Below are 6,115 nucleotides of genomic sequence, written 5' to 3'. Positions count from 1 at the left end.
GTTGGTGGAGGGTGTCAGGACAATAGAAAGACGCTTTGTGTTCAAATAGTTTGCCTCACGGTAGCTCCAGAGGGGCTCCGCAAGATCCAAGCCTTTTGAAGCTTATGGAGGGGGGAGAGAGAGAGAGAGAGAGAGAGAGAGAGAGAGAGAGAGAGAGAGAGGAAGAAGGCTTGGAGATACAGAGAGAGAGAGAGAGAGAGAGGAATGCGGGGGAAAGAAAAAAGAGTACTAGCAAAAGGAGAGAGAATTGGTTTAGGTGAAAAAGAACAAAGTGGGGGAAAAAAAATAGAAATGAAATTTGCCACAGCTGAGAATAAAAGTAGAAGTAAGGTTCCAAAAAGAAAGAAAGTTGTAGAAAGTGCGAGGTGAGGGAAAGTGTATCTCAAGTGTTTTGAAAGTTTATAAGTAAGGTGTAATTAGATGAAAGGAAGATTAGACGACTCCAATATCACTTTGGGTTTACGGTGAATTTAGATATTTTACTTCAGTTTCACAATTCTTTGGAATTCATTGGCACTTTTTATTTATTTTTTTTTTCTATTTTTTTATCTTTATTGACAGGTAGACTACAGTATAGTTGCCTAGGAGTAGCTGCTGAGCACTATATTATAGTTACATTAACTAAAATTACTTCACTCCTCGCTGACAGTTTAAATAAATAACAAAATATGGAGAGAGAGAGAGAGAGAGAGAGAGAGAGAGAGAGAGAGAGCATCTCGCGATTGCTAGTTTAATGTGGAGATGATAGTCCGTAGAATTACTCATTTCTCCGACTGGGAAATTTAGTTGATGATTAAAATACATCTGAACCTCCGTTGGTATTCCACGTTGAATGAATATTAAACTCAAAGTAAAATAAATAAAATAAATAAATAAATAAATAAATAAATAAATAATGGCGGCACATACTAAACTTTAAATCAGCGATATTTAATATTAATCCCACCTTTCGACATTTTTTTCCTTGCGTTATTGTAATTATCCGCTAACTCAGGGGTTCTTAACAGCGGGTATCATATACCCCTTGGGGGTATGAGAACCACATTGCTGGGTGTATGGAACTTGATTTCTGGATATTTGTATATAATTGATTTTAATGTGTCAATGTTTACATGGATACATTTTGTAAATAACTATATAACGCTATAAATGCTTTTGACTTTCTTGTATGTTCTATTCCTAGCCATTCATACCTAAAGTATGTATTAAACTTAGTATATTAAGTTGCATAGGACTTTAGTGGACTTAAGCAAAGGAGGTATGGACCCATATTGGGCTATTCATTAGGGGGGGTCTGGAGTCGTCAAAAGGTTAAGAAAACCTTTTGCGTTGACTCATAGATAAGATAAGCAATTTGTAATTCTTGGAGCCTTAATATAAAGTTTTCAGTCCTTTAATTCAGAATATTATTATTTGCTGACTAAGGGAGGTTCTTGCCTCATGAGGTTAGAGGCTTGCTTTGACCTTGAAATTCTTCCCGAGACATGTTTTCACGGTCAGTAGACAGATGTGCAAAGAAACTGTATATATTTATTCTCCAACATTTCAAACTTATAGATGTTACATGCAGCATATATATTATAATATATTGCTATATTATAATATATTGCTTATATGAAAATGTTCCATACATATTATAATATATTGCTCATATGAAAATATGTTCCATACATATTATTATAATATATTGCTCATGTGAATATATGCTCCATACATATAATATATGCTCATATGAATATATGCTCCATACATATAATATATGCTCATATGAATATATGCTCCATACATATAATATATGCTCATATGAATATTTCTCAATATAATATATGCTCATATGAATATATGCTCCATACATATAATATTTGCTCATATGAATATATGCTCCATACATATAATATATGCTCATATGAATATATGCTCCATACATATAATATATTGCTCATATGAATATATGCTCCATACATATAATATATTGCTCATATGAAAATATATGTTCCATACATATTATAATATATTGCTCATATGAAAATATATGTTCCATACATATTATTATATATTGCTCATATGAAAATGTTCCTTACATAATATATGTTGCTCATATAAAAATATGTTCCATACATATTATAATATATTGCTCATATGGCAATGTGTCTCATACATATATATTGCTCATATGAAAATATGCTCGATATATATTATGATATATTTCTCATATGTTGCAAACATACTATAATATATCGCTCGTATGAAAATGAATAATAAAACGCCAGAAAATTGAGATTCTTAGAATGAGGAATGTAGGAATTATTCACAAACGCCATACAAATGAAAATGCATAAACATACATTATATTATCATCCTGTGGAGGAAACTGCCTTTCATAAGCTTTTAAACCATCAGATTAAATCGAGGGATTCCGTCTTTTAAGCGGATTATCTACAAAGGTACTTTACATTACAGTTAATGGCCACCGTTTGATATGGAAAAGAGGACTATAGAACGCATAGACAACTAAGTACATCCGTCATTATAGCAGTGTGATACTCTCTCTCTCTCTCTCTCTCTCTCTCTCATTAAATGATCTCGGTTCTGGTGGCTGGACTTTGGCTCTAATTATACCTAGCCCCCTCCCCCGACTCTCTCTCTCTCTCTCTCTCTCTCTCTCTCTCTCTCTCGCTGGGCTTTATCGGGGCTTACATACCATGCATTTCTCTCTCTCTCTCTCTCTCTCTATCTATCTGCGCTTTGGCGGTGCTTATATAACATGAAATTCTCTCTCTCTCTCTCTCTCTCGTTGGGGTTATTAGGATTATTCCAACCGTTTACTCAATTTAAGTATTGTGGAAAAGTCATAACTCTTTTGCAAACAAGTTGAAGCAAAGAAACCCTTGTACCAGACAAGCTCCCTTCGCTTGTTATTCATATCTGCCACTTGCTCTAGAAGCTGAGCTTGTGGAAGAATTTCGAGGTTCTGCATTTTGATTAAAAAATAATGCACTTTCATCCAATTCCTCCTCTGTTTTTAAGATAGTATATGGTGGGCCTCTGGATCTCTGTGCCGAATTGATAATCATATATAGAGATACATTGCATGTAGCCTTCCAATGCTCGTTAACGCAATGGTGGGTCGGCTTTTTCTTTAACGTCGTTTCATCATGCTGATTTTCCCTTATAGACCCCCGAAAATTTTGGAGGTGCCGGGGATCGAACCCGGGGCCTCTCACATGCAAAGCGAGCGCTCTACCACTGAGCTACACCCCCATAAGGACAGATAGTTCACACGACCTTTCTTTGATGCTGTGTTTATGACCTGAATGTTATATAATAATCCATTTAAGGTCGAGAAAATTCTGGAGGTGCCGGGGATCGAACCCGGGGCCTCTCACATGCAAAGCGAGCGCTCTACCACTGAGCTACACCCCCATAAGGACAGGGAGTTCACACGACCTTTCTTTGATGCTGTGTTTATGACCTGAGTGTTTTATGATACTCCATTAAAGGTCGAGAAAAGACTGGAGGTGCCGGGGATCGAACCCGGGGCCTCTCACATGCAAAGCGAGCGCTCTACCACTGAGCTACACCCCCATAAGGTCAAGATGTTCCCACGACCTTTCTATGATGCTGTGTTTATGACCTGAATCTTATATATTAATATATTTAATGTCGCGAAAAGACTGGAGGTGCCGGGGATTGAACCCGGGGCCTCTCACATGCAAAGCGAGCGCTCTACCACTGAGCTACACCCCCATATGGTCAAGATGTTCCCGCGACCTTTCTTTGATGCCGTGTTTATGACCTGAATGTTCTATAATAATCCATTTAATAATCCATTTAAGGTCAAGAAAAGACTGGAGGTGCCGGGGATCGAACCCGGGGCCTCTCACATGCAAAGCAAGCGCTCTACCACTGAGTTACACCCCCATTAGGTCAAGGAGTTCCCACGGCCTTTCTTTGATGTTGTGTTTATGACCTGAATGTTATATAATAATCCATTTAACCCTTAAACGCCGAATGGACGTATTAAACGTCGAGTCAAAATCTCCCCCGATTTCCGAATGGACGTACCATACGTCGGCTCAAAAAAGTTTTTTTAAAAATTCGCGGAAAAATACTTATAGGCCTACCAGCCAAAAACTTTTTAATCACGCGCCTTTGGGGATGCTGGGAGTTCATGGATCAAGGCGTTGTTTTGTTTACAATCGTTACACAGGCGCGCAAGCGCGAATTTCTTTCTTATCGTACTAAAAAGTATCAGTGACACATCTCAAAAATTATTTCGTCACTTTGACATAATTTTTGCACCGTTTTAAATTATCCGTTACATGAAGTATTATATATGGAAATGTGCGCAATTTTATTTAAAATACAACAAAAAAATACTCATGATTGTAACTTTTATCAGTTTTGAAATATTTCCATATAAATAACAATAAGTGCCAAAATTTCAACCTTCGGTCAACTTTGACTCTACCGAAATGGTCGAAAAACGCAATTGTAACCTAAAACACTTATATTGTAGTAATATTCAACTATTTACCTTAATTTTTCAACAAATTGGAAGTCTCTAGCACAATATTTCGATTTATGGTGAATTTATGAAAAAACTTTTTCCTTACGTCCGCGCGGTAACTCTTCCGAAAAAAATCATACATGCGATTGTGGTAATGTTTGCACCATTTTAAAATTAGCCGTTACATAAAGTTTTATATATGGAAATGTGCGCAATTTCAATGCACAATACAACTAAAAACAACCCATGGTTGTAGCTTTTATCAGTTTTGAAATATTTTCATATAAAAAATGATAAGTGACAAATTTTCAACCTTCGGTCAATTTTGACTCTACCGAAATGGTCGAAAAACGCAATTGTAACCTAAAACTGTTATATTTTAGTAATATTCAATCATTTACCTTCATTTTGTAACAAATTGTAAGTCTCTAGCACAATATTTCGATTTATGGTGAATTTATGAAAAAAATAACATTTTCCTTACGTCCGCGCGGTAACTCTTCCGAAAAAATCATACGTGCGATTGTGGTAATGTTTGCACCATTTTAAATTAGCCGTTACATAAAGTTTTATATATGAAAATGTGGGCAATTTCATGTAGAATACAACGAAAAATAATTGAAGGTTGTAGCTTTTCTCATTTTCGAAATATTTGCATATAAATCACGATAAATAGAATAAAAACCACGTTCGGTCAACTTTGACTCTACGAAATGGTCGTTTCAAAAACGCAATTGTAAGCTAAAACTCTATATTTTAGTAATATTCAATCATTTACCTTAATATTGCAACAAATTGGAAGTCTCTAGCACAATATTTCGATTTATGGTGAATTTATGAAAAAAACTTTCCTTCCCTCCGCGCGCGGATTCTCCGCCATAAAAATCTCCGAATTTGCGTACAATCGAATTCTCGGAAAATTTGCTCCGTTTCATATTAGGCATTTCATAGAGTTTTATATATGAAAATGTGCGCAATTTCATGTAAAATAAAATGAAAATATTTGAAGGTTGTAGCTTTTCTCATTTTCGAAATATTTGCATATAAATCACGATAAATAGAAAAAAAACCACGTTTGGTCAACTTTGACTCTACCGAAATGGTAGAAAAACGCAATTGTAAGCTAAAACTTTTACAGTATCGTAATATTCAATCATTTGTATTCATTTTGAAACAAATTGGAAGTCTCTAGAACAATATTTAGATTTACGGTGAATTTTTGAAAAAATCATTTTTTTACGTCCGCGCGTTACGAATTCGTACATCATTTTGTGATAATATTTTTCCGGTGTTGCTTTTATTGTTTTACAATGTATTATATATCAAAATGATTGCAATTTAGTGTACAATACAACGAAAAAAAGGAAACTCGTTAGCTTTTACCGTTTTTTGCACAGCGTGATTTTAATACAATAATGTATGAATTTTTTTTTTCGCTACCATATATCGCATTATTTACATATGATAATGATATTATTTTTCATTTCTGATGATTGCATACTAAACTTCAGGCAATGACAAAAAAAAGGAGCCAAAAATGAACTCTTAATCTTCAAAACTAAGCGCGCTGTGATTTTTTGAAAAAAGTATTTTTTCCGCTTCCGT

At 35.1% G+C, this 6,115-nt stretch overlaps 5 non-coding genes across 5 annotated transcripts; all 5 read right to left on the bottom strand.

The window, feature by feature from the left end:
- Positions 1–3,189: 3,189 nt before the first annotated feature.
- Positions 3,190–3,261, bottom strand: Trnaa-ugc (transfer RNA alanine (anticodon UGC)). The gene has a single exon. It is a non-coding gene; the product is annotated as a tRNA-Ala (tRNA).
- Positions 3,262–3,351: 90 nt separating this feature from the next.
- Positions 3,352–3,423, bottom strand: Trnaa-ugc (transfer RNA alanine (anticodon UGC)). The gene has a single exon. It is a non-coding gene; the product is annotated as a tRNA-Ala (tRNA).
- Positions 3,424–3,513: 90 nt separating this feature from the next.
- Positions 3,514–3,585, bottom strand: Trnaa-ugc (transfer RNA alanine (anticodon UGC)). Its single transcript has one exon. It is a non-coding gene; the product is annotated as a tRNA-Ala (tRNA).
- A 90-nt stretch (positions 3,586–3,675) lies between these two features.
- On the bottom strand, positions 3,676–3,747 carry Trnaa-ugc (transfer RNA alanine (anticodon UGC)). The gene has a single exon. It is a non-coding gene; the product is annotated as a tRNA-Ala (tRNA).
- Positions 3,748–3,849: 102 nt separating this feature from the next.
- On the bottom strand, positions 3,850–3,921 carry Trnaa-ugc (transfer RNA alanine (anticodon UGC)). The gene has a single exon. It is a non-coding gene; the product is annotated as a tRNA-Ala (tRNA).
- Positions 3,922–6,115: the final 2,194 nt, after the last annotated feature.

This window comes from Macrobrachium nipponense, chromosome 31, assembly GCF_015104395.2.
Source record: "Macrobrachium nipponense isolate FS-2020 chromosome 31, ASM1510439v2, whole genome shotgun sequence".
Lineage (NCBI taxonomy): Eukaryota > Metazoa > Arthropoda > Malacostraca > Decapoda > Palaemonidae > Macrobrachium > Macrobrachium nipponense.
The sequence above is the reverse complement of the archived record's forward strand: the minus strand, read 5'-3'. Positions and strand labels throughout refer to the sequence as shown.